This window comes from Antechinus flavipes, chromosome 3, assembly GCF_016432865.1.
Source record: "Antechinus flavipes isolate AdamAnt ecotype Samford, QLD, Australia chromosome 3, AdamAnt_v2, whole genome shotgun sequence".
Lineage (NCBI taxonomy): Eukaryota > Metazoa > Chordata > Mammalia > Dasyuromorphia > Dasyuridae > Antechinus > Antechinus flavipes.
Genome location: NC_067400.1, coordinates 492526269 through 492552852, shown reverse-complemented (window position 1 = coordinate 492552852; position 26584 = coordinate 492526269). Strand labels below are relative to the sequence as shown.

The 26584-nt window shown below is 34.0% G+C and overlaps 1 long non-coding RNA gene across 1 annotated transcript; it reads left to right on the top strand.

Moving 5' to 3' along the window:
- The first annotated feature begins 713 nt into the window (after window positions 1–713).
- LOC127554906 (uncharacterized) lies at window positions 714–25537 on the top strand. Its single transcript, XR_007952105.1, has 2 exons — window positions 714–1643; window positions 24704–25537. It is a non-coding gene; the product is annotated as an uncharacterized LOC127554906 (long non-coding RNA).
- The last annotated feature ends 1047 nt before the right edge of the window (window positions 25538–26584 follow it).

Genomic DNA, 26584 nt, shown 5'->3' with positions numbered 1-26584 from the left:
TAAATATAAAAAAAATTCAATGATACCCTGGCCCTTGAGACCTCTCCCACTCTCACTGAAGAGAATAAAGGATAGATAGCAAAGAACTCCTATGAGTTCTTCGCCTTAAAGAAGGGTGCAGGACTTATTCAGCTGCTGGACTTCCATGCTCTTGCACTGAAAACCCTCCCATCCCTCAATAGACTAAAAGCTCCCTTTAGGAGTAACATCAGTTTTCAGCATTTAGCATAATGCCTAGAACTTCATGGGTATTTCAAAAATGTTTATTGACCAACTCAATATTTAATTGAATGAATAATTGCAAATGAATGTGATGGAAAGTAAATGAAGATGTTCTGATTCTGTTCCCAATCCTTAATCTATCTCTTCTTATCTGTCCACTGCCCTACAATTATCAGTAAATAACATATACCTAAGGAATATTGCATTTCTCACACTAAAATAATCTGATGTCAACTCTGTACCATGGTTCAGAGACAGATGGTGGTACACTAGGTAGAGGACTGAGGCTGGAGTCAGATCTAAGTTGAAATGTACCCTCAGATACTTACTACCTGTGAGCATTTATAAGGACACTACTCTTAATCCTGTTTGCCTCAGTTTCCTCCACTATAAAATGGGGACAATAATAACATCTACTTTTAAGGGTTGCTGTAAGGATTAAATAACACATTTGATTCTTTTTTTAAGGGTGCTTAGTGCAGTGCTTGAAACATAGTGGACACTAAAAATGTTTATTTATTTCTCTCCTCCATAATGCCCTCTCTTGTAGGAAAAATAGACTATATGCTTTTTGTGCATTAGAAAAATACATGCTCTAAGTATTTATGTTCTCTTCATACTGTTAACTTAAAAAGAAACCTTCTGCATCTAAAGGAATGGGGTGATGTTATTTTCAGAAAAAATAGAATATTATTTCCAATGTCAAAGCCGAGTCGGCCACTGGCTTTGATTTTCTAAAAAAACTACTTCTCTACATACGTCTCTCTTCAAAGGAAAAAAAAAAAATGAAGGAGTACACATTTCTATAAGCCTTCAAATTTGTGTGGTATTGCTTTGTCTTCTTGAGCCCTTAGAGCTTGCAAAACAAAACAAAAGCCCCATCCTTATTTTTTCTGAAAAGCATACATATTTTTCCAGGAGATATTTGTGCTGCTTTCATTATGTTCTTTTCAGTCAATTTTTCTTTCTTTTTTTTTTTTTAAAACTTAAGTGCTGTAAGAGTCAAAGGACATAGGTCACATTCAGTGCAACCAGGAGCTAATGTTTGAGCGCCCCGGAAGTAACTTCTGTGAGCAGGAAGAGACCGCACCATGGGCGGGACTCTAGCCATATTGAGGGAGCTTCCTAATGGAAGACATCTCCCACCCTGATTGGCTGTGCATGTGACCTCACAGACCCTCTTTAAGCTCTATGAAGGAGGAAGTCTGTCTTTTTAACCTGGGAGTAGCGGAGAGGTTGGAGGCAGATTGTGAACACGTGGGTCTCTGCTAACCTGGTCACGTGGGAGTGAACAAGCGGTCAGGGCAGGATGTGAACACACGTAAATAAAAGACTTTAAGCTTGCTTCTAGCTGTTCTTGAGTGTGCTGCCAGTTTTTAAACTACAGTTTATGAAACTGTAGCCAGAGACCTCAGAACGAGGTAAGCTGGGTAAAATTGGTTTATACACTGCAAAAACCAGTGGCCAGAGGATTCTCTGAGGGCCTGGCTATGTAAAAATGCAGAGTAGTACTAGGGTGTTCACAAAAGTGAATGCCCAGGGTCAAGCAGTTTTACAAAGTGCCAAAATAAATATGATAAATCTATAGGTTTAGATTGTTAAATGTATAATCTGTTTAGTGACTAAAACAATAGATAACATTGTTCTCTCTGAATAAATCATCCCAAGTAAGTTATGAGTGAACCATACAAACTTTATAGTAGATTACTTGGAAGAAATGGAGCGATGTGTGTATTTTGAGGAATTTTTAATGAGCCATGGTATTCTGGGGTTTGGAGTGAGGGGAAGGGAAAGTCAGAAGTAGTTATATATTAAGAAATTATTTAGCCTTTAAGAACTATTTACAATTATAAATACTGGAATCAACCCCCAGGGTGGGAAGTTCTTTCATTAGCATTGAATTACAGCACTTTTATTATTTAATAGAGATTTCATAGGGAGTTGTTTTAGGATGATAGAAGTTAAATGCTTTGTTTAGGAATATCAAGCTAGTAAGTGTCAGTGTCAGAGACTGAATTGTCTTCTTTATTCTGAGCATTGTCTTGTATCCACTATGTTATATTGACTCTGAAGGAGGGAGCATGGCTCAATGGAAAAAGCATGGGATTTGGAATTTCCATGTAGTCTTTTCTGTTAGACCAAGAGCTCCTTGAGAATAGACTATTTGTTTTGATTTCTTTTCCTTTCTTTGTATCTCCATGAATTAACATAGACCTGAGGCAGAATAGGTGCTTAATAAATGCTAGTTGACTTCCTGGACTACTTAACCTCTTAAGGTCCTTTCTAATTCTACATCTATAATCCAAGTTATTTGTGACACACATGAAGAATTATGACCCATTGATAGGTAGAACTATATTTTTCTGCTAAGAACAAATATTATATTATCCATTAAAATTATTTGCCTTAATACTTTGTTCAAGGAACTCTAAGTACCTCACAATCTTTATCAACATATGCAAAAAATAGATTAGCTATTTTACTGGAGTGTTGGTATTATCTTCAAGGATTAATTGAATTTTGAAGTTCAAGTCATAGAATTTCTTAAAATACATATTCTCATCTGAAATATAATTCCTAAAATGAATTGCTATTTTAAAAAAAAATACCTTGAATCATAAAAAATTGCCTATATTGCAGGTTAATTTTCTAACTTTTAAAGGGCAATTATAAAGCTTTTTGTGGAATATACCAAGGAGACATACAGAGAGAATGTGTCTATATATGAATTTCAATAACACTCCTGAGCATCCATATAGTAATATAGAAGCCCTGATAGATAATGAAAAAGGAAAAAACCAAACTTTTCTCTAGAAAGCCTATTGAAGTCTAGTTCATTCATGCCTATGGAATGTTGCCCAGCACAGTAGCAAATTAACTTCTAAAGTAAGAGAAGCAGAAATTTGGTAATTAAAGAGAAAAAATCATTTTTATTCTACAAATAAGAAAAAGTCTCAGTTCTGGAAGAATGCCTTCAAAATACTCAACAACTGATGTAAGAATGAAAATATGGCTTAAAATTTCTTGTAAATGGAACATACTTTGTTTTTCTAGATGGTCAGGATAGAATAAAACCTATTATGAAATTAATAAACCTATGAAGCAGAAGTTGAACTACATTTTTCTGTCTTAAAACCTGTGAACAAAGCAATTCTCCTGAAAGCTGGAAGCTTGACTTAATGTGATATACCATCGGATGAACTGCAATATAAGGCAATGTTATCTTTTCCCTCTCCACTTGAGAACTTAAATAAGTTTCATCAGGCACCTAAGTTCAAGTCAACTCAATAAGAACAAACATTTATAAGGTACATGTATTGTGTCAAGCACTGTGCTAAGTGCTTGGCATACAAAAAAAAGGATACAAAGATAGCCCCTGCTCTTAGATGTTTTACATTAAATGGGGGAGACAAGCAAACCATTAGACATAAACAAGATATATGCAAGATAAACTAAATGTAATATAAGAAGGAAAGTACTAGAACTGAGCATGTGGAATGGCTACTTTTAGAATGTGGTGTTTAACTGTTTTGAACAAGTCCACAATATCCAGGAGATGTTATAAGATTTCTAGTTATGGAAGAGAGCAAGTGAAAATGCCTGAAGTCAGGCATATTCAAACTGTTATGTTTGAAGAGAAGCAAGAAGGCAGTTCTATTGTATTGCAGAGTATGTGGAAAAGACTAAAATGTAAAGGAAAGAAAGGAAACCCCAGATTATGAAGGACTTCAAATTCTAGGAATTATATATTAGGCCCTGGAGGTCATTATTGAATAGATGATGATTTGATCAGAACTAAATTTTAAAATCAATTTAACACATGAGTAGAGTATGAACTGGAATGGGGGAAAATTTTACAGCATTGCTTTTACAGCCTGCTCTCCATGTGTGATGTAATAGGGGACTGCACCAGAGTTGTTGCAGTATTAGAGCAATTAAGGAGGCATACATAAGAGAAAAAGTCGAAAAGTACTAGTGATAGACCCTTGTTAACTGACATGGGGTAGGATGAGGGAACGTGAGGAATTCAAGATTACACTTAAATTTCAAGGCTAGTTGACTGGGAAGATAAGAGAAGCCCTTTATAGTAAAAGATAAATTAGGAAGATGGGAGCATTTGGGGGAAAGATGAATTCAGTTTGGGATATGTTGAATTTAAGATTTCTAAGACAGATTAAATTTGAATAGTCAAATAGTCAGTTGGAGATGAGACTGAAGGTCAGAAGAGAAGTTTGTACTGGATTTAGTATTTCCAATATCGAATCAAATCAAATAGGTGTTGGGGAAATTATCAAGCAAAAAAGTATAGAGGCAAAATAGAAGGATAGAGCCTTGGAGAGCATTCATAGTTAGCAGGTTCAGCAAGGAATACTAAGAAGAGATGGTCAAATTGGAAGAGAACCAAGAGAGACTCATGACACAAAAACAGAAGAGAGAATCCAAGAGAAGACCGTGATCAATAATGCCAAAGTAGGCAAAGAAGTTAAGGAGGATGAGGTCTGAGAGAAGGCTATTAGATTTGGCAACTAAGAAATCACTGGTAAAACTTTGAAGAGAGCTATTTCAGTGGAATGATTGGGTTGGAAGCCAGACTGTGGAGAGTTGAGGAAAAAAAAAATTCATCACTTTCTTAGAGCTTAAAAAGTTAGAAGAAATATTGGATGATAGCTAGTAGGAATGAAAGCTACAAAAGTTAGAAGAGATATTGGATGAGAAGTAGTAGGGATGAATTCAGTAAATAAGGTTGGTTTGTTTTGAACATGAGTGAGACATGGGAATGTTTGTAAGCACAAGGGTAGCAGCAAGATAGTGATAGATTGATGGGAAATTAAAAAATAGGGAATCTGTATGAGATAAGGAAGAGGGGATAAGAGATAATTTTTAGTAAAGGGGCTATATTTTTCAGCAAAATATGAGGTAGGGTTTTTACCTGGAAGAATTATGGGAAGGAAGTCATGAGATATACTATTTGGTAGGAGTGCTTTTTTGAGGATTTTTGCTCTATTGAGTTATATACTCTTAAAGTTAAAAATAAATAAACAAGAAACTGGCATATTGTATTTTGTCTTTAGAAGTAAGTGGATGGCAAAGTAGATAGAGGACTAGGCTGGAATCAAGAAGAAGAGAGTTCAAATTAGCTATTTACTATTTGTGTGACCCTCTGTAAATATTTTACTTTCTCTTTCATTGCCTCAAATTCCTCATCTATAAAATCAGAATAATAATAATACGTCTTCCAAGGTTTGATTTGAGGATCAAATAAGATGATATTTTAAAAAATAATTTAGCATAGAGCTTGGCACATAGTAAGCACTTAATAAATGATTGTTCTCTTTCCTTCATTTACCTATGTCAATTATATGATTGAAAATGAAGTCTGGTACATAACAGTATCTATGAAAACCACTTTAAAATCAAGGATATTGACAATATATACATTTAAAATTTCCCCAAAATCTCTATCTAGAGATCAAAAAGTAGGTCTACAGTTGGTAATTTCTGATGACTTCTTGGTCAACCTGATGCTTGAGTCTTTCCATCTTTTGGTAATCTCCTTTCTTTGTGATATCTCAAAATTTATATAATCACAAAATCTCGAAATTGTGTGGGATCTTAGAAACCATCAAGCTCAAATGGTACCTGAAAAACAAAGTCTTCTGAATGACTTACAAGTTATGTCACCTGTCTTGTGTATTTCTTTTGTATCATTTGTTGATGACCCATTGATCTTTCTAAATTTATCTTCTTAAGTACCACTATTTCTTCATAAAATAGATGCTGAGATGATAGAAATTACATGGAATATTTTCACTATTACTGTTGATGAGAAAAATTATAGAAACACAACTAATTTATTCCACTTCTGCCCTATTTGTTGTCCTTTTTCCAATTTCTCTCACAAATGCCCTCGGGATGATCCAGCTTAGCTGGGTCTCAGTCTGAGAGTTTTCTTCTCACTCATTTCATAATACACTCATTTATAATACAATAACATTATATTTGTTTCCTTTTCATTAAGAAATTTAATTTTATTAGTGAAATATCTTTTAAAGATAGAAAAAAAATAAGAGTATGAAACTAAACCGATCTTGACAAGAAAGAAGAAACAGTAGTTGAAAGAGAAATACAGAAATTTTAGGAACCAATAAGGAAGGTAGATTTCGAGAGAAAGGAAAAGAAATTCAGGCAGAGTCTGACACACAATTGAATTTTGGAATTAAATTTTGCAGTAGGTTCAGCAAAAGGATTGGTAGGATTTTAGGGCCTGATATTTTTTCAGGGTAAGTCATTTCAGGAGAAATGAGGAAAAAGGAATTAAAATTTTAAAATACAATCAGGAACTATCCCAATAAGGAAGAAACTGAGAAGTTGGGTCACTAAGATATGGATATGATAGCTATCCATATAAATATGGATAGAGTCACTAAGAACAATAGAAAGATTTTTTTTAAGTTAGAAGCAAATAGATGATGAACAGATAAACATTCACTTCTTAAGGTGTATGGGATTAAAGTAATGAATATGATAAGAAAATTGGAACTACTGACTTAATTTGTTTCTTCTTTAAAAGGAGAATAATCTTTGGATTAGTAAGACAAGAAAAATAATTAATAGGAAGTGAGAAGATGATCAGATAACTAACATTGCTTAGTTTTAATCAGTTAAAATTTCTCTAAGAAATGATGCCCAAATTAATATATTTTCTCTTGTGCATTTCTCATTTTTAGTCAATAGCTTATTTTAATGGGTTGTGTTGGAACTGCTGTAAAAATATGTGGTGTTTTTTTCTTATCTTCATCCTTTCTTCTGTCTGATATTGATTTTGACCTTTACTTTAAACAGTCAGTGATCTGAGTGCACATAGACAGCTGATTCTGAAATGACTCCCACATCATTACTCTAATTTTTTTTTATACTAGTGCTTAAAAGATGACATTTGCTAAAGATTCTGTATGTTGTAAAAGAGATCAAACACTTATTTTATGAGAAATACCGGGAAGACAGGTTTGATAGGAATTTGTGGCTGAGGAAATGAAAATCTGAGCACAAAATAAAACACTAAGTAAAGAGAAATATTCATTTAAAAATTAAATGCATACAGTTCCTTCCTTCTTTGAAGATGTTTTATGTTTTATATGTCCTCATGATAAACAGACACAAAAACTTTTGGTTTCCATATTTTTATGGGAAAGAAGGCAGAGTATAAGTGATTTTCCTACACGGTATAGAAAGCAAGATGCTTACTAAGATATTCATAGCAACAACTTTTGTGGTAGCAAAATTTTAAAATCAAAGGAGATAGCAATTGTAAAGGGCTAAAACTGTGAAAAGGTGTACTTGAATCAGACACGGAGCACTTAAGGCTAATTACTTATTCCATGTGAGACAATGATGTTTTGGATTAATGGGTCTTCTCACTGTTTGGAGCTTACTCAATGTTTGATGTTAAGATAATCATAGACAAGAATTAGAGGGTGGGATGAGACAGGCCAGAGTCACTTTACGGCAGGACAAGGAGCAGAGAAGTCAGTGACTTTGGACTCGAATTTCAAGGGTCGTGGCAGTTTGTCTGTCTCCTTCACTTCTCCCCCTAAAAACCAAGGACTTATCCTGACTCGGGCTGATCCTGAGACCTCAAGGGAGCTAGCCTGGACTTAACATTAACAAATTAAACAGTTTGTTAAGAGGAAGAGCTGGCTGGATTTAAGTATATAAATATAAGGGTATATCATTGTTCAGTAAGAAATTGCAAATATGTGGAATTCAGGGAAGCATGAGACGATTTTTTTACACTGATGCACTAACTACAAATGCAAATTAAAAGAATTCTCTAAGGATGACAAGTTCTGATTAAATTAAGTAATCAACATTGGTTATGAAAACCCTCTTTAGGTAGAGAAGTAGAGCAGATATAATCACATTATAATGAAGGGGTTTATTATTAGGTATCAATTTAACCAACACTTATTAAGCTTACACAAGGCATTGCATCAAAGTTGTCTCAGATATCTAACAAAATATTCCCTTGCCTCAAGGAAATTGCATTTTCCTTGAGGGCAGAAGTAGAGACATATGTCTAGGGATAAATTAATGCAAAATTTAAAAGGAATTGTTGCGGGTAGCTTTAAGAATACCTAAAAGTCCTTTAATGTGGTTGATAAATAAGAAAATAAGGGAAGATCACGTATGGAAGAAATTTAGATACCTATTACTCTTTTACCTTCTTGAGGACAGGGACTATCTTTTGCCTTTTTTATATGTATCCCAACATTTAGCACAGTAAACTGGCACATAGAAGTTGCTTAATAAATATTTATTGACTAGTTATTTAAGCTTCAAAGGGAACTAGAGATTCCAAAAGGCAAAAATGAGAAATGAAACTTCCAGTTCATAATGGATAGTCTTTGGAGATGGAATGGGATATTTTTGAGGGAATATAGGTAATAGTGACTGGAATGTATAACGTGGGTTAAGTGCAATAAAATGATAAAATTCAGTTCAAACCATTCTCCTTAGCTAGCTCCAAGCTAGCTTTCATCTCGTCCAGTCATTCATCAGGATATGGAGATGTTCTCAGCATGAATCTTTATTTCTGCTCTGATATCCTTAGTATTTTTACTAATATCACATTTCAACTCTTGCTCTGGCAAGAATAATCAGATCAACATCATCACTTCTATTAGAAAAGCTATGACAATCTATTACCTATGACTCCATTAACAAATCTTATAATTATCATTACCCAAACTTCCTTCTGGCTACCACTCATCTGCATGTTTTATATCCCTCTATTAGAATGGAAACTCCTTAAGGGTAGGGACTGCATTGTATTTGCATGTGTATTCCTAATGTCCAAAAGAGAATAAATAATGCAAGTGGTGCAGTGAATAAAGCACTGGGCTTCGATTCAAGAAGACTCATGCCCTCAGATACTTCTGAGCCAGATACATCTAGCAACATGATTCTGGGAAAGTCACTTAACCTTGTTTGCTTGCATTTTCTCATTTGTAAAATGAGCTGGAGAAGGAAGGAAATGGCCAACACTACAGTATTTTTGTAAAAAAAAAACAAATAGGAGCACAATGAGTCAGACATGACTGAGATGACTTATAGCAACAACAATATATACATATGTTTGTGTGTACACACATTTCTTTAAATGAATTTGAGAAACAGAATTGAGAAAAAATATTTGTCTTCAATTTATTGAAATCTACTGCACTAAGGGGCAAAATGACTTTTGAACAGAAGCTTGATTACCTCTAGAAGAGGTCTCATGAAAGAGTAAAAATATTTAAATCATGAAAGAAGAAACTTATCTTGCTTCCTGCCATATGGGAAACAAATGCAGGAGATCATATTGCTGAGGCTTCATGTGAGCATTTTGGTTCATTGATTGCTCTCTAAAAGGCACCTAAAATTCCCCTTCAGGTAAATACAATCCCATTCTCACGGAGTGAGAGGCAAGGGTGGAGGTTGGCATATAAATCTGTATTCTGACAAATTAAAGCTGGTCTGAAGGAGGCAGCCTCCATGGCTTGACTAGTAGAGCAATACAAGAAGAGACTAAGGAAACCCAAAGGATATTAAGTCTGTATATTTCTTTTGCATAACAACGTGATTGGAATAAATTTCCTAGGCTATAGTCCCTAGAAAGATAGAGCTCAACTGCTGCCTTCAGGATAAGGCTCATCCTGACCTTTCCCCACCAGCTGCTGATGTCTGCATGGACTGTATATATTTTGTTTCTACTTTGATATGAGTATTTTATTTTTGACTCTCCCTTTATCCAGGATATAAACTTCTTAAGAAGATAATCTATTTCATTTTTGTCTTTATATTTTAAGAGCTTAAGCTAATGATTGACATATGCCTAATAAACGCTTGTTGAATGATTGATTGATTGCTGAACAGCCTGATATATTTAGCTTTTTCTTCTTATTCTTTTTTGCAAGATAATTTCTTTCAGCCTTTTTGCAATCCAGGAGGACAAAAGGAATCATACTCAAATAGCTTGTGATACACTGAATTGAATGCACATACATCCCTTTTTATGTTTTACTTAGACACATACCTCTTGAGAAAGTTAATATTTGTGATTAAATTCCCATTTGATAGTTTAGCCCATAGGGCTGAATTTTACTTGAATGGATATTGTTTTGAAATATCTAGGATAGGCACATTGATTCAGAAAGCTCTAGATAATATTGTGGAATTATAGATTAAGAGATGGCAGGAATCTTAGTTGATTCCTCAGTTTTATAAAGGAGAAAACTACAGAGAACAAGGGAAGTTAAATAATGTGCTCACCATTACAGCTGCTAAGTGGCAGAGGCAGGGCTCTCTTAACTGTAGTGGGCTTCTTGCCCTCCCCTATTGTATCATGATACTTCTTTCCTATAGTCATGGAAATTTGTTATTAAGTCTGACTAGTAGAATATTGCCTGATAGAATATTGATTTTAACACAACCACAAGCTACACATATTCAGTGGAGGTTGGGGGTAAAAGAGACTGAAGAAATCCCAATGAAAGAAAGACAAGAGGGAATTGTAGGATGTGATATAAGTGCTTTTATACCTTGAACTTTAATCAAAATGACTATTATTGATTTTTTTTTCCCAGACAGTAACTACTGAACTGCAATGTGATAGAGTAGATAGGGAACTAGAATAGAAGGCAAAGAATTTTGGATCCTGAGCAAAGCTAACTGAATGTCTGCTTGTCTCTGGTTGTGTTTTCATAATTTTGATAAAGATATAGATAATGGACATAGCTATTCTTTTCTCACATACAAGGTTAAATTATATGAGATCAGGAAGCCCTTTTCAGCTTCTCTAAGCCTTTTGAAGCAAAATAGTCACAGTCAGTGAATTCAGATTTATTAACTGTCTACTATATGCAAGGGACTGTGCTAAGTTTGGGATTTAACACAAGGCCAAAAAAACAAAAAACAAAAAAAACAGTGTTTATACTTAAGGAGTTCACAGTATAATAAGAAGGAAAGAAGGAAGAATAGATGAAATGAGGAAGGAAGGAAGGAAGGAAGAAATGAAGAAAGGAAGGAAGGCATCTATTATGTGTCAGGCACTATGAAAAGCATTTAACAAATAGCATCTCAACTCAACAACTCTGCTAGATAAGTACTATTTTTATTTTCATTTTATAGCTGAAGAAGATACCATGTAATTGTATAAAATAGATGTAGGATAAATTGTGAATAATTTTAAACATGATACTAAGATTAAGGAGCACTGGAAAAGGCTTCTTGCAGAAGGTAGAACTTTAGCAGAGACCTGGAGAAAACCAGGAAAGTCAGGAGGCAGAGATGAAGTTGAAAAGGATCCTAGACATGAAGGACAGATGGTGAAAATGCTTGAAGTTGAGAAATGGGAGTTTTTATGTATGAGGAATAATCAGGAAGCCAGTGTTACTAGATCATAAAGAATGTCACCATTAGAGTTTCTCATTTATAGAGTCAGAAATTTATGCTAATTTTCATCTTACTTTGGAATCCTAGGTTGAAGAAAGGATAGCTCGTCTGATTGCATATGAGGTTGATTCAGCACTGATGTAAATTGGAATCAGTCACTTACATTCCAACATGCTTTTTAAGGCATTATAACCAAGCATTCCCTGAATTGGGTCCAATCATCCAAAAAAGAGACACAAGTTCAGTACTCCTTACTCCTTTCTACTCATTCTCATTTTCTTTGCCCTCATGTTACTCTTTACTGTGGCCCATATTCACTGATAAATTCTTGATCATAAATTGCAAACTCCATACTTTGCAGTGCCTGGTTCCATACCTTGCTTGGATCTACTCTACTTAATTTATTTTTCTTTCCTTAGTGTTATCCCAGTTCAAACCTCACTTCCCACTCCCAGAGCCATCAAGCATTTTTAACATCAAGTAATTCATTTCATACTTTTCTCCACATCCCAAAATGTACCTGTGTTTTAGAACAATGCTTCTAGAATACTTATGGCCCCCTGTAAAGTTGTTTTCAAAAACATTAGGCTAGGCATACCTATATGCTTTATAATATTTCTAATTGCATTAAAAACAAACAAAAAAATTGGATAAAAATAAGTATATAGAAATTGCCATTCTGAATCATAATCACTATGCTATCCACTCTCAGACAACAGTGCCAAGAGCTATTCTGTGGGAAAACATGGTGACATAAACTTAGAAAAAATAGAGATATGCCTTAACTAGTCACAGTTTTCCTTAATAATTTATTTATTTCCTTAACAAGGCTTTATTATCTCTGCATTTTCCAAACTTTTTTTTCTAAATGCCAAAATTTTTGGTTTTCAATGTCACAACCAAAAATAAAGCATAACTATGAGCTCAATGAAAGGCTCCCACTTGTCTATCCATATTATTATCCTTTATTTTCCTCAAAAATTCATGCCCCAAGAGGTAAGCCCTATCTAATTAGATATAATCAATTTACTTATCTATCTATATACACATATAAATGAGGGCAGCAAATTAATTGCACAGGCTTTTTTTACATTAAAAAAAAATTTTTTTAACACTTAGAACCATAAAGAAACCATGCCTCTATGTTGTGCATTTTGCGGGGAGGGTTAAAGGGAATAGAGTGATTTAAGATTGGCCTCAATGGTATGAGAAACTCCTTATGCGTCAACACTACATTAATTCAGGTCTGTTTATGCTTTCTGACATAGTAGGCAGTAATTATATTTCAAAGCTCATTCTAAACCTAAGTTTTTTCCTGGAGTTGAAGTTGGGTGAGCACAGAATTGTAAAAGTCAATATTCTCTAAATGTTCACAACATATAAAGGCAATGAATATTCTCATCCGAAAGAATTTCCTGGGGCACTGAAAGCTTAAATGATTTGCCCAGTATCCAGCTAACATTTGTTCGAGATAGGACTTGAACTTGTCTTTTCTACTCCAAGATCAACTCTTTTTCATTATGCCAAAGCTTCTATTTAAGAAATGGAAATATTATTTCCAATTAATGTTTTCATTAATTTAATTTCTCCTTGCCCTAGGCAATTAACTAAAGGTATGTTACAGTTGGTTTGAGAGGAAGAAGGGTTTATGCATAGGGTTCCTTTTCCTGATGTCTAAATGACACATGAAGACATATATACATATATACAACTAAATATATGCACCTATACATATAGGTGTATGTATGAAAAGAGTCTTATACATATAAATATATCGTTCGTTTATATGCTGGCTTATAGTGTAATTTTTGTATATAAAAATGTATAATTTAATGTTTTATATACCTTTATAGTATATATAATATATCATATCATATTATATTATATATAAAGTTTCCATATATTTTAATTATACACTTATACAATATGCATGCCCCTACATATATAAATGTCACACACATACTTATAAATGCATATATTTACACAGAGTATATTTATTTCACTTACTTTCTATTATGTCAATGGAAGGAGCAAAGCTAAATAGTGCTTACACTGATCTTAGTGGAATCATACTGGGAGAGAAAGATCAGAGCAAAGGGGAAAAAGCATGGGAGTGATAAAGAAAAAACAAACAGAAAAAAGAAGTGAACATAGCACATTTACATTCAGTCTCCTTGATTCTTCTGGATGCAGATGGCATTTTCTGTCCAAAGTCTAGTGAGATTGCTTTGAATCACTGAACCACTGAGAAGAACCATTATAAAATAACATTTGTAAAACATTTAGCACAGTGCCTTGGCCATAATAGGTGCTATACAAATATGATTCTTCAGAGGAGGAGTAGTAGTAGTAGTAGTAGTAGTAGTAGTAGTAGAAGTAGTAGTAGTAATAGCAACAGCAGTGGTAATGGTGGTGGTAGTAGTTGTAGTAGTATTAAGTAGTAGCAGCAGTGGTAGTGGTGGGAGGAGTAGTAGTAGTAGTACAAGTAGTAATAGTCCTAGATCAAACTACATGAAAATGACATACAAGACCTATGAAGCTCCCTTAAACTAAAACTTATAAAACAGTCTGCTCTAATGGATAATTTAGTGAAGTTGGAGGGAAGAGGACACTGAGTTCAAATTTTACCTGATATTCATTAGCTTTATATCATAGGCAAGTTGCAATTTTTCAAAACTTAGAATTATAAACTTCATTTATAAGAATACAAGTCATTCCCCTAATTGATAAATGGTCAAAGGATATGATCAGCCAATTTTTGGATTATGAAATTAAAGCCATCTGTAGTCACATGAAAAAGTGCTCTAAATCACAATTGATTAGAGAAATGCAAATTAAAACATCTCACACCTCTCAGATTGGCTAAAATCACCTGAAAAGATAATGGGAAATGTCAGAGGGTATTGGGGAAACTCAGACATTAATGCATTGTTGGTGGTGTTGTGAAAATGATTCAACCATTCTGAAGAACAATTTGGAACTATGCCTAAAAGGCTTTGACCCAGCAGCACTACTCCTGGGTCTGTATCCCAACGAAATCATAAAGGAGGGGGAAAGGACCCACAAGTGCAAAAATGTAACAGCTCTTTCTTTGGCAGCAAACAAGTGGAAAATGACTTAGATGCCCATCAGTTGTGGAATGGTTGAATAAGTTGTGCATATGAAGGTAATGGAATATTATTTTTCTATAAAAATGATGAACAAGAGTAATGAAGAGAACCAGCTACACCCAGTGAAAGAACTATGGGAAATGAGTGTAGACCACAACATAGCATTTTCACTCCTTCTGCTATTGTCTGCTTTCATTTTTGTTTTCCTTCTCAGGTTATTTTTACCTTCTTTCTAAATCCATTTTTTCTTGTGCAGCAAGAAAACTGTATAAATATGTATACATATATTGTATTTAACATATACTTTAATATATTTAACATGTATTGGACTACATTCCATCTAGGAGAGGTGTGGGGGGAAGGAGGGGAAAAGTTGGAACAGAAGGTTTTGCAAGGGTCAATGTTGAAAAATTTCCTATGCATCTGTTTTGTAAATATAAAGCTATAATAAAAAATGATGAACAAGCTAATTTTAAGAAGATCTAAAAAGATTTACATAAACTTATGCTGAGCAAAATAAGCAGAACTTGAGAAAACAAGTACAACAAATTATACAAAGTAAACAGCAATATTGTGTGATGATCAAAGACTTGGTTCTTCTTAATGCTTTAGTGATCAGAGTCAATCCCAATAAACCTTGGGTAGAAAATGCCATCTGCATCCAGAAAAAGAAGTACGGAGATTGAATGTAAATCTATACATGCTATATTCACTTCTTTTTTCTCTTCAGTGGTTTTTCCTTTTTTGTTTTGATTTTTCTCTCTCTACATAAAGAAATGTGCATTGAAAAAAACAAAAATAAAATAATAAAAAATAAATCCCTCCCCCAAAAAAAGAAAACTATCCACTTTTTTTGAGCCAAGAATCTCATATCTCTTTAAACTTCTCTTGCACTTTACTTATGATGCATTTCAACATTGTCTTCTTAGTCATGGATGAACTATCCATACAGGTCTAGTTTTTCATTTCATAGCCTATGAATTTCCTCATCATTTTTATCAAAACATTTCAATATTTGCAAATGTTGTGGCCCAAATGAGTAAATACAATACAACAAAATTCTGCCTTTTCTGCTCCTGCTGTTGCCAATTTTGTGTTGGCTCCTCTTTCCCTCCAGTTCAGTAATAAAGTCTTCATCCATGGAGAAGACTTCTAATCTGTTGACATTGTCTTCTGGTATTTGTCATTCTTTCAAATTATAGTTATCCCTTATACTTTGTGATTTTCTCCATCTAGGTTTCAATATATCATGGGAACTTTGGGGAACTTTTCAGAAACTGCAGATGATAAGCAAAGGCTAGCAGATTGCCTAAAGGATATGACCAAATACTTAACAGAAATTTTGTAATAAGCTATTATAAAGGTCCCATAAGAGAAAAAGAAAAAAAAATCACACTTCTCAGGTATGAAGGGATGGTTAATAAATTTTACAAGTATTTTCCAGATCAAGGGGTTGCTGTAACGCTAAAATCCACAATGAGTAAGGGATTACTAGAAAATTCAGAATGGAGAGGTTGTCTTATTATTGATCTAGCATTCTGCATCAGACAGCCTTCACATCCTATCTGTCTCTTTTCCTTATAATAACATAGACTATTATATATCAATTTTTGCTGGGAGAGTGAATCCACAAAGTTTTACTGTATTTTGGTAGATGAAAGACAGTATTGTCATTTTGGTCCTTTTTGAGCATATGGGACAACAATTAATTATATCACCAGTGCTTGCTTCATTGACTGGTGCAGAGTAGACAAAATGTTTATGTGTTTGATGATTGATTACCAACACCTATCGTTTTGAAGCTCACATGATATAAAGAATGTAAAAGTGCTTGGGAAACTTTAGTGTTTAGATAAATGTCTATTATTATCCTTCCATATTATACAGATAGCACTTTTATAGAGGCAGTCTAGAAAAATGGGGAATGACTCAATGTTTGCTTTCTATCTTACTCTTTATATGACTTAGCATAGCATTTGACTTCAGTTTCTTCTATAAAGAGATTCTATATAGATCCATTCTATAAAATGAAGTCCACTTATACATGGATCTATGAGGAAAACATTTTAGGAATTTTGAAGAACTATGTTAATGCAAGTTATTATTGTTTTTACTGGTGTCAGTTTCAGAAGATGTTTGGGGTGAAGCATAGTGAAGACCTTTAGAAAGTACAACAGGGATGAAGCCTTGTTATTCCCAGAGTAGAGATAGGGAAAAAAAAAAAAAAAAAAAAAAAAAAACAGCTAGAGAGAGAGGCAGAGTCAGAGAGAGTAAAAGAAAAATATTCCTTAAACTATCAAGGTTTCATTATTCAACAATAAAGTTAAGAAAAGTCTTCTATTTAAGCAAAAGAAACCTTTTGAGGCTGATCAGTTCTCTATTATAACTTCTTATCGCAGTTGTACACTCCTTCTATACCTCCATAGAGGTAAAGGGCTCAAACAGTCAATATTTATTTCCCCTCTTGCATCTGATGAGGACTTAATTATATATTGCCATCAAGCCTGAGATGACTCTTACCCTGGCACATCCTTTTCCCATTTTAGTCCCCTTCTCCCATTATTGCTGAGTATCTTTCAGGGCCTATTTTATTTCTTATATATCTGATAAATAGTTGATAAATATCTGATAAATAAAAAATGTGTATGTGTATGTATGTGTGTGTTTGCATATTGTCTCCCCCATTAGAGTTTAAGCTCCTTAAAAGCAGCTGCTGTTATTTGTCTTTTTTTTTTTTTTTGTATCCTCAACACTTAGCACAATGCCTGAAATACAGTTGGCACATAGTAAATTTTTATTTATTGATTGATTCCAGGCATGTGTCAAAGGTGAGTTTCAGGAATGGAAGATGTGCTGTTTAGTCACATCTGACTGCTTTTGACCCAAATCTGTGACCGTATTTATCCTCTTTTGCCAAAAAAATTGATGTTATTTCATTTGGCTTTTTTTTTTTTTTTTTTTTTTTTAGTAATAGCTTTTTATTTTCAAAATATATGCAAGGACAATTTCAACATTCACCCCTGTTTCAAAACCCTGCGTTCTAAATTTCTCTCTTCCCCCTCCCCTTCCCAGCTCTGTCCTAGACAGCAAGGAATCTAATATATGTTAAACATGTGTAATTGCTTTATACATATTCCACATTTATCATGCTACACAAGAAAAATCAGATTAAAAAGAAAAAAAAAAAAAGAAGCCAATAACAGCAAAAAAAAAAGTGAAAATACTGTGATTTGATCCATATTCCATCCTCACTGTCCTCTTTCTGGATGCAGATGAGTCTCTATTGGAATTTGGCTCAAATCACCTTATTGTTGAAAAGAGCCAAGTGTTCTCTTGGTTTTACTCACTTCACTCAGCATCAATTCATTTAAGTCTCTCCAGGGCTCGCTGAAATCAGCCTGTTAATCATTATTTATAAAACAATAATATTCCATTACATTCATATGCCATAACTTATTTAGTCATTCCCCAACTGATAGGCAACCACTCATTTTCCAGTTCCTTGCCATTACAAAAAGGGCTGCTACAAATATTTTTTGCACATGTGGATCCTTTCCCCTACATTTCACTTTAATAGTGATGTTTGAATACTGGACTAAATACTAAGAGCTAAACTGACATAAGACTTTTTTTTTTCAGTTTTTTTTTCATATATATATATATATGTAAAGCACTGTTTTGGTGCTAGAAACTTACTAGCAACCAAAGTTTAAAGTTATATCAGCTTTTTCATTAAGGGAGGATTAGAAACATCATCATTAAGTTGTTCTTTAGTGAAGTTTGCAAATGCAATACAGGTTTCTTAGATTAATCTGTTATATTCTTTAGTGTTCCGAAAATGAAACACACCTTCTTGCTTACTTTCGATATCGGGCTAAATTGTTCTTAGAAATGAGTGATTCAGCTAATAGACCTGCTTTTACAAATATGGAGCTTCAAAATGAGACTGCAAAGGCAAAACTCTGGTGAAAGAAGTCTTTAAAATGTTCGATGGCTGTTCTAAAAACAGTTATAGTGGCTTAAATGGTAGTAATTCTACTCTTAGCTATTTTCCACTTGAATTACTCCAATACATTTTTAAAACTGTTATACTCAATGATATTAATGGTAAAACAAATTGACTCATCTTATGAGAATATATCTATTATTTTTATGACCATATTTAATTGTATGTGTTTCTTTAAATTTCTAATTAAAACCAGCACTAAAAATGATGTCTTTGTGTTTAAGTGTGCATTTTTATACTTAAGCATACCTCATAATTATTGCTAATACACAGATAGTTCACTAAGATATAATAGTGGAACATTAAAGAAGTGAATTAGAAGTCACATTATTAGTTCTATTATTAAAACAGGCACTTGTCACAGTGTAGAAATAAATAAATAAATAAAAGTACTCTAACAAGTACCTTTTCAGCTTCTTTCACAAATCTCATGATATTGCAGGCTAAATGCCCTAGTGATAGAGCTGTAAACTGGTGGCCTGATCCCATTGAGAAGGTTTTCTCTGTTACATTGTATTTAAAATGACATCAAACATTGCACATTTCAAATAAATTCTAGTGATAAGATTAAATACGTGAATTGTGCTGATTTTTTAAAAAATCGCCCTGGGCCTGGTGTGACAATTCACCAAATAATCATTTTTAACTGTTTTAACTCAGCATTTGACAGCTACCAATTACAAAACTGGACTGTCAGAGTCTCGAAGGGCAATTCCACTTTTCAAGTTTTCACAGGCAAATTGTATTTGACATTTAATTTTAAGTCCAAGATACCATAATGTGAAATCTTCTAGGTCATTAATGATAACGCATTAGAGATGCTCCCCACCTCCCTGGTTCCTGAAGCTAATATCAGTATTTTCCAGTAGGTTAGGACATTTATGTAGAATCTGGAAGATATAAAAATCCACTTACAAAGTAAATACCTGATTAAGACAAAAATTTTCTTATGCAATAACTCAGTAATTCATCTTCTTGGTCACATAGTTGTTTCTCAGCAACAACAGATTAACTCTTTTGTAAAATCAGGACTTAATAAACAACAGAATATTGAAAATTTAAATTCATGTAAGGGGTATCAAAGAGTGTTATGATGGGCAAGAGCAAGCTCCCACAAATAAGTTATAACACATTACAAATGAGCAGTTACAAAAGAAAGATGAGAATATGGGCTGACATCTAAGAGACAAGCTGAAAAAAAAAAAAAAAAGATGGTCTGATCACATGGCAAGAATAAGGAATAACAAGTGCATAGCCTGAACATTGTGATGTCAAAAAAATTAAAGGGGATAACTCCAAGGATGGAGCCCACTGCAGCAAATTTTTGGGAATACATGCACAACAGGTGCACAAAATAGGCAAGCATGGCTGGATTATATTATGAATAATTGGAAAGGATTCCCTTTCAGCTGGATGGTGTACTGAATAGAATGCTAAGTTCAAATATGAACACAGACACTTACTGGTTGTGTGACCCTGGACAAAATACTTAACCCTGTTTGCCTCAGCTCTCTCATCTGTAAAGTGACCTGGAGAAGGAAATAGCGAAACTATTCCTGTATCTTTGCCAAGAAAACTCTAAATGGATTCACAGAGTCAGGCAGTTGAACAAACAATAGCAACAGCATACTCACATCAATGAGATTACAGATCTGTGAGATAACTGAAATGGAATAAAGTATGAAACAGATCAAATAAACAGAAATTGATCCAGTTGTAAATGTTCCCTTCCTTACTTATAAATCTCATTTAACTTTATGAAGACTTTATGCCAGTATTTATCTTTAATCCAGCTATTGATAATTTACATAATTGATTACAATAGATTCCAAAAGAGGTGAGGAAATTCTTCATAAGTACAGTATGTCTGCTATATTATTTAGACAAGTAATACAAGTCACAAACAAAAACTTCCTTGTCCCTTCAAGTAATTCTTTTCCTAGTCTCTGAATAGGGTTTCTGTGTCAGTATGTTGGGGATAGGGTTAGACTGGAAAAGAAAAAAGAGTTCTACCTCTATGGCCACATATTTTCCCAAGCTGTATCTGGTGGATTAGCCTTGATATCAACTATTTGCTACTGTAGATTTCCAAGTACATGAGGATATCTTCACTATTTCAAGAAATTTAGAATTTTTAAATACAATAATTGGGATTATGTCATAAATATTTTTAAAACCATTTTTGTGATTTACTGTTGTCTGTTTTATGTTTATATTGACTTTGCCAAATAGCAAGGAATGCTGGTAGGTGTTGTGAAATTAAATATTGTTCCAAAAATGTTAGAAATGATCACTTTATATGTAATAAATACTATAATTAGTATACTGTCTAGTAAATTAAAAATCTCCTAACCCAGAGAAACAGATTAAAGCCTTAAACATACATAAATTGAATAAAGTTTTGTTGTTATTCATACTTTGGCTCTGGGAATAAGGTATGGCATGGAGTAGTCAGTGTCTTATTTTTTTAAGTAAAATTTTTTTTATATTTACCCTGACTACTCGGGAAATATCACTATTCTCTGAATGCTGTTATGTTCTCTAAACAAATTTTCTTTTTTTTTTATAACATTTTATTGACAGAGCCCATGCTTGGATAATTTTTTTTACAACAGTATCCCTTGCACTCACTTCTGTCCCGACTTTTCCCCTACCTCCCTTCACCCCCTCCCCCAGATGGCAAGCAGTCCTATACAAGTTAAATATGTCACAGTGTATCCTAGATACAATATATGTGTGCAGAACCGAACATCTGAACAATTTTTTTATCTTTACAAAAAAGAGTGATATGTACAAGAATTTCAAAATGTGGTTCCAAGGGGAGAACATACACATTATCTGTAATGAGATATGGAGGGCTATGTGGCCAGTGCACACACTAAATGGAATCATCTTGCTTCGTGGAATCTCTTGGAATGAACTTCTTTATAGGTGGCTCTTTCTCCATTAAAGTTACTGTTCTAGAGTCAAATATAAGTCATCCTCTCACCTTTCAAATGAGAAACCAAATGAATTTAGTTTGGGGCTTGCTTAGAAATATTGACTCATCCAATAAAATGAGAGTCAAATTGTATTATTCTTGTTTACCTAAATCAACAAAGTATTTATTTTCTAGCTATTGTACTCTATGGAATCTAATTTAATCCTCCATATTATTAAGTTGTTCCACAGTATTTTTTTAAAGTACTAATTCATAGAAGGCATCTAGATGGTGTGGGATAGGGAACTAGGACTGAAATTCCCAAGGTTTGTCTTCCAAAGTACAAATCTGATCTCTAACACTAGGCAGATGACTTTGGTTGAGACACTTAACCCTTTTCCCTCCATTTCCTCATCTATAAAATAAGCTGGAGAAGGAAATGACAAACCACTCTAATGCCTTTGCTAAGAAAACCTCAAATGAGTCACAGAGAATCAGTCATAACTGGAATGACTCAACATTAACAACTAATACATAGAGAATGATGTAATCAATAAAACCACTATCTATCCCTTAAAATCCTAGACTTCCTGTGAATCTTCCACGTTGTAAAGACACAGGGTATCAAACTTAATGTTCTGGAGAGATCAAATCTTAACCCATCTCTGATTTAGATAAATCCTATGGAATTGCTTGAGGCACAGATCATATAACTAATTAATTTCAGTAGGTAGATTTCTGATTCCAAGTCTAGCTTATACCTCTCCCCTACTTCTCACTGCCTCTCTGTTAAATAGGAATGGTGGTAGTGATCAGAATAAATAATATTGTCAAAAAAGACAAGACTATTCCTTAAAGGCAGTACTAAGAAATCTTATTTTCACTCCAGACAGTAACTCTGAAAAGTAAAAAATGATGAATATGAGCAATTCAGAGAAATGTGGGAAGATTTAGGTGAACTGTATGGAGTGAGATATAAACAGAATCCAGGAAACAATATACACAATAACAAAACAATGTAGATATAAAGATCACTAAAAGGAAATTGATCTGTGAATAAGTAGAAAACCAAAGAAATTTTCAAAGAACGTGTAATAAAATATATGTACCTATTCAGAGCAGAGATGCATGAGTACTGCTAGAACAAAATATTTACATATTATCAAATGTAGTCTCTATATCAGATTTTTTTTTGTCACATAAGAAGATTCAGAATAGAAGTGGTGGGATGTTACTGAAACGATTGTGATATGAAGGCAAAAGGTATTATTAAATAACATTTAAAAATTAAAAAACTAACTTACACTTTGGAGCTGAAGATTTTTCACAGAGAACAAGGATGAATAATGTTCAGAGACACTATTATTTGCATGAAACATTATGCAAAGATAATCAGTATGAGGCCACTAAGGAAATCCCCAGAGGTTGAGGAGATAGTTCAGCTGCAGAGAGAGAGGTTTGGCAGATGCTAGTAGTGGGGACAGCTCTGAGTAAAGCGGTCAGAGGCTTCAACACAATCAATAATCAGAAGAGCAAGATTATCCAGTAGCAGAAGCATTTAGGCCGAAAGCAAACAATCTGGTATTTCAGACACATCAGCCCTCCCAGGAGAGGCTGGCGGCCTTATTCTTAGTTAAAAGGGCAATGGATCTCCAGGGACATTTAGAAATGTTCACATTCCTACCAAGTGAACACAGGTAATTGGGTACTTTGTGATGTGCATGTGCAAGCTTAATTACAAGGCACTGCCTATTCAATCAGGCCCAATTGAGGAACAGTGACAAAGGTTTCTCTGTAGAACAATGAACACCAGAATGGTTTCTTGTCCTTGGAAACATATAGTAGAGGTGAATTTCTCTGCAGGTTCCTTGTAAAGGTTATATCTATATATCTCTACAGCACCCAATGCACCCCAGGTTTCCCAGGACAGTCCTGATTTCAAGAAAAGAAAATGAGACTTATTCAGACTATGTATGTGTCCCAATTCTCAGCTTAGAAAATATGGTCACCATATGTATACCTTCAGGCACTATTTGAAATGATACCGTAAGGAATACTGTACATTAACAACAGAAAAAGCAGATGAACGATTTTACTATTTAAAGCACAGTGACTTTCACATAGTTAAAATGTTAAGGATGTGTTATTATATTGGTCAATTCATACCCTGAATACATAGAGTCTTAATCTGAGTGCGGTGGATTTAAAAAAAAATACTATTTCAGTAAAATTGATTTCCTTTGTAATCATACACATATATAATATTCATTTAAAATATTCTGAGAAGGGTCCATAGGCTTCACCAGACTGCCAAAGGGATCTATGATATGAGAAACATTAAAAATCTATCCTTTGGTACATAATTGTTAGGTATTGATGGGGATCTTAATGAAATTAGGAAATTTACTTAATGTCTTAAAGTTCAATAATGGAGGTGGGATCTGAATCCAAAGCTTCCTAAGTGCAGCATTATTTATTATGCCACATTATCTTGTACACAGAATAATTGATTTTAGTTGATTAGATTTTTGTACCTGGTAGAATCCTTTTAGATAAAATTATTTTTAAATATTGCTTTTATTTAATTTGATGCAATTCACTTGTTGATGGGAAATGATGAAATAAGGTGCATCCCCAAAAGTACTCATATTGGGAACTTCTCAAACAGTAGTCCCAAAAAGTATTCATTTGGGAACCTATACTCCCAAAGAGATATAGAAATTTTGATTTTCTTATAAAAAACTATTCTTGCCGAAAACATTTTAGCTAGCTGAACAGCAAGTTTTAGAGCTTTTATTTTTGCTTTTAGATTTTAGTGAAATAGCCCAATTTAGGAAATAAAGTCAACTAATAGATTGGAAAGGATTTTTTGGACAATTACAAATACCAGTTGGGACCACAGTCAATGTTACACAGAGACATTAGATAAAATTAAAGTGCAAAGACCTATATTTGATTGTGCTTTAGAGGAATAAGGGAGGTTCATGCTCTATTTTTCATTTTTTTTTTCAGTTGCTTAATTGATATCTTGAGGACTTCATGAGGCTCATACTCGGACTCAGATGCCATAACTTTGACAAATATTTAATAGATAGATAGAAAGACATATTTTATTGTATTTATAAGCTGAGTGAGATTAGCAAATGAGATCCAAAAAAGCAGATGAAACTTTAAATAAAAAGTTTAATGGCTTTTAAAAACACCCCACATAATATACCTATGCTTAAATAAATACAATCATCATTCATTTTTTCCCTGTCTGCCCATTGTTCTTCATTATTTTTAAAACTGTGGTTACTTCTACTCATCCTCCCCCTTTTCTAGATAGTTTCCTATCTTGTAGAGAAAATCGTATCAAAACACACATTCATCTAAAGTGATGGTGATCCCTCTGTAATAGACATAGAACAAAACAGTAGTAGGAGGTACCTGAAAATGCATTTCTTTCTATAGCAATGGCTTTTTAAATGCCCCAGAGTGGGCAGTAGATCACAGAGAATCACTTCTTATCAATAATTTCATTTTCAGAAAAAGACTGAATATACTTTCATTTGTGGAAAACTTAAACTAGAAATCATCCCATGTTCAAAAAGTACAGAAGTATCTTGATATTTGTCAATTGTTTTCAGAAGACATGACAAGTTTTGAAAAGGATGAGAACCAAACAAAATTTTCTCCTAAGGATTATATCTCCAATCTGTACCCTGTTCCTCTTCACCCAATTCTCCAAAGGGGCAAATGGGGCTTCTAACTTGAGAGAAACAAGCAAGCCCAGCTCAGCCTAGCTGTACAAGTTTCTTTCTTTCTTTCTTTCTTTTTTTTAATTAAAGCTTTTTATTCACAAAACATATGCATTGGTAATTTTTCAACATTGAAAATGCTTTCTTACAAAGCCTTCTGTTCCAAATTATCCCCGCTTTCCCCCTATCACATTCCCTAGATAGCAGGTAGTCCAATACGTGTTAAATATGTTAAAATATATGTTAAATTTAATACACACACACACACATATAGATAGATATTTATAGTTATTTTGCTGCACAAGAAAACTGGATCAAGAAGGAAGAAAAGCAACTGGGAAAGAAAACAAAGTGCAAGAAAATAACAGAGTGAGAATGCTATCTTGTAGTGCATATTCACTTCCCATGATCCTCTGCTGTTATGGACCAGAACTTGAAACAAGGTGCTAAGTCACTGGAAATGATAGAGACAATGCTTATATACTTAGTTCACACCTTTAGAGTTCACACCTTTAAGAGAGTGCACACATTAGAGTTCACACCTTTATGAGAGGATATATAAGGAGGAGCTCCCACAAACCCACTAGAGACTTTTGGGAGATTCATAAGTCAGGATTCAGTTGGGAGATTCACAAGTCCAGGAGATTCACAAGTCACTAGAGGAGGAGCCCACTTGTGGAGGCAAGACAGATTCATTCCATATTCTACCTTTGTCCTGGCTGGAGACATTCAGAGGGGAGCTAGAGGCAGAAGCTGGAAGAAACAAAGGACTAGCAGCAAGAGCTCTTGGAACCAAGGAGAGAGATAGGCCTCTAAGGAAACTAACCGGGCTATTTTGAAGGAGATAATAAAGGATTGAACTTTTAACTCCTGGCTGCATTTGAGATGATTATTACATTGAATTGAAACTAAGGCTGACTCCAGAAACCCCCCAAGAAACCTGCTTTCAGAGAAGATTACATCTTTAGAGAAGAACATTACACTCTGCCACTTCCTCTGCCTAGGTGCCTGTGGATGCTACTCGCATCATCATTGCTGCTCTTGCTGTCCTGCAGCTTCTCCCAATGCTGAGCATGCTGGCTGCTTCATGTCCCTTTCAGTACCACTGTTTGGGGGAAGACTACATGCTGCAGGTATGCCATATCCTTTATGT